Source organism: Pteropus vampyrus, unplaced genomic scaffold, assembly GCF_000151845.1.
Source record: "Pteropus vampyrus isolate Shadow unplaced genomic scaffold, Pvam_2.0 Scaffold81, whole genome shotgun sequence".
NCBI classification, from domain to species: Eukaryota; Metazoa; Chordata; class Mammalia; order Chiroptera; family Pteropodidae; genus Pteropus; species Pteropus vampyrus.
The window spans coordinates 2,382,996-2,386,293 of NW_011888862.1; positions in this window are offsets into that span (position 1 = coordinate 2,382,996).

A 3,298-nucleotide genomic window follows, 5' to 3' on the forward strand; every position below is an offset into this window, starting at 1 on the left:
CCATCAAATCCCAGGTTCAAAGGAGGATGGAAGATGTGTCCACAAATTTGTGGTCTCTTACATTACACTCCTAGCTAAGGCCAATCTCCCCACTAGTGCACTAGGTTCCTCCCTGCTCACTTACTCAGGTCAACACTTCATCCTTCTCCTCTTTCTCTTCTACAACATCATCATCATCAACATCATCATCATCATTAATGTTAATTTGGATTTTTTTTTCTTTTTGTTTGCTCTCATGACCTGAAGTGTGTCATTCTCATCAGCATTATAACATGCTGTCATTTCTTCCATCCAAAAATAAATTCTCTTGGTCCTACTGGCTCTGTGAACTATTCCCAGTGTCTTTTCCCCCCATCCCCTTGCAGGAAACTTCCCAGAAATGTTTATTGTCTCTAATTCTGCTCCTCATATTCTTCCAAGAACTTTGAAGTCATATTATATTTGGCTTCACCTTAAAACATATTCAAGATCTGGCAAGTCCTCACCACCTCCACCCCCGCCAGCTGGGTCTTTTCCTGCAATAGCCTGTTGACTAGTCTGTGTGCTTCCACCCCTCCCCCCTCGTTATTTCTGCTCAGCACAGTGACCAGCACGATCCTTCTAAAGTCTAAGTCAGAACATGTCACTCATCAGCTCAAAAATTTGCAATGGATCCTCATGCCTCTCAGAGTAAAAGCCTCCATCCTTGGAATAGCTGACAAGGCCCTACGTGCTTGGGTGGGGAGCTTGGGTGGGGAGCTTGGGTGGGGGCCCTCCCTCTGTGACTTCATCTCCTATCATTCTTCTCCTCCACCTGCTCCAGGCACACTGGTCTTGTAGTCACGTTCATGAATGTTCCAGCGAGTTTCCACCTCGGGCCCTTTGTATTAGGCCCTTCCCTCTGCCTGGAATGCTTCTCCCCTGGATAGATCTGCACGGCCAATTTCTTTCTTTCCTTGAGATCTTTGCTCAGATGTCATCTTCTCGATGATGCCCATCCAAACCACTCGATTTATAGTCACAGCCCCATCTCACATTCCTGATCCCCTTCACTCTGCCCCACATTTTCTTTTTCCATAACACTTATCATTTACCATCTGTTGAATTTTTTGTTTTTCACCATTTCTTTCCACATTGTTAGGATGAGGTTTTATTACTTCAGCCGTAATTTTTACTGTTAAATAAAAACAATACATATTCTTTGTAAAAAACAAAGAAACAAACAAACAAACAAAAACAACTTTGAGTAGAGAAGGATGTAGAAGTACTTCTCTCCTACCCAGCAAAGGCCTCCTTCTTACCAGTGCCCAGAAGAAAGCACTGATTAAAGTCTCTAATGTGTTCTTCCATACTTTTCTCTGCAAATGCAAAATCAAATATATGAGAGTGTGTGTGTGTGTGTGTGTGTATATGTGTATTCATCATAAAGAGATCATACACTCTATGTTACTGTGATGCTGCTTTAAAAATTCATTTTGATTTTTTACAACTTAATAGTATATCTTGTACAACTTTTCAGTCAATATCTATAGCTCTTCCACGTTTTTTTAAAGGTGTGTTTGGTATTCCGCTATTGCTGGTTTTCCATTTTTTAACCATTTCCCTGAATTGAGGGATCATCATTCAGTTCTTCCCATTCTTACTACTTCACAGAGCTGAATAAACTAACAAAATAGTTTTATCTGAAGACACGTAATGGTTATTGTTATAAAAAGATGCACTAAGTTGTTTTTTTCCCTCTCTGTAAAATCCTTGGAAGGTTTGTGGTGTTGGGAAGCTTTGCTGAGACCACTTTGAAACATCGGCAACATGAGGTTCTGGGGGGCTAGGAAGACTCCCAGCTGAGGTCAGACCTTGGCAGAGAAGTTTCAGGGGGGCTCCAGGCCAAGCCTCGGAGTCATAGAATAACCACAGTAGAAAAGGAGCATTAAGGTCAGTTAGCTCAGCCCCCACAGTGTATATAGATGAGAAAGTCAAGGTTAAGGAGAATTCAGTCGGTAGCCCTGCATCACACAGAATATCTGACTTCTGATCTGACTTTCAGTTGACAGGGTGATGACCCTCAGAAAAAATAAACATGAGAAGTCAGACTAATCCTGATCTTCCTCTAACTTGTTGCAAGATGCAAACCACTTATCCTCACTTCCTCAGTCTTGCCATCTGTCCTAAATCCTCAGATTGCATCCATACATCTGTTACAAACTTGCTAAGTCATGAAGATAAAAATAAAAAGCACGGAGTTAGAAACTTCTTGGTAAATATGTTTTCCTACTAGTCATCACAGCTCCACGACCACAGGCATTCCACTGGGAATCTAATATGTGTCTAAAATCAGGAGAATTCGGTTCCAAATACAGGCTCAAGTCCTGCCACAAAATGCTGCATCCAATGGGATTCGTCCCCGCCCCCCCACTTCGAAGGCTCGTTTATTCAAGCTGTTGTTTGAAGGGTGGGCAGGCACATCACCTTTAGGCCTGACTAGCCCTTGTCCTGCAACTTCTTGTTCCCACCATGGATTTCTCTGGCAGGAGAGTCCTGTGCGCAGGAGGAGATGCATACAGCTTCTGAAATGTAGCTGCAGAGGAATTTGGTTCCTAATTGGGCAGGAATGGTGTCTGTCTCATCATCATTCCCCTAGTTTGTACGGCACGGTACCCTGCATTGAGTATATTCCCAGTAATGTTTGTTCAGTGATGACATTAGCATATAATTCTTTATTATGAAGGTAAACTCAGCATGCCTTTAAATTGACAAGTTTATAAACTATCCTAGCATAGCATTGCTAGATATCAGATGTGATTCATAAGAACTGTATCATCCAAAAATATCTCTTTCTCTTTCTCCCTAACTGTGGTCCCACTCAAACTGTAAGATATCTGCTTTTAATATTTGGAAATTTTTTTAAATAAAAACTCTAGATAGCACAATATCAAAACATTAAAGTGTCAAGAATCTTTTCCCTGCAAAAGAAATTAAAGAAAATGCAGACACACGTTCTACCAAGTGCACTGGCTATAACTAAATAAGATAACTTGAAGATGATTGGCCACAAGGGAGTTTGAATCTTGGTTCAGAATTGCCCCTCCAATCTCTGTATCCTCATCAGTAAAATGGGAATATTTATGTGTCTTTTAACTTCATTGTCAGGGCTCGGTGATGTTCTATAAACAGCGCGTCTGCCTCAGCATCTGGTATATAACAAGTACATGATAAGAGGCAGCCCTTATAAAAAACAAAAACTCAAATGACTGACGACTCTTCAGTGTGAATTCTATATTTTCCATTTTAACAAAAAGAGTTGATTTGCAGAAAGAATAGA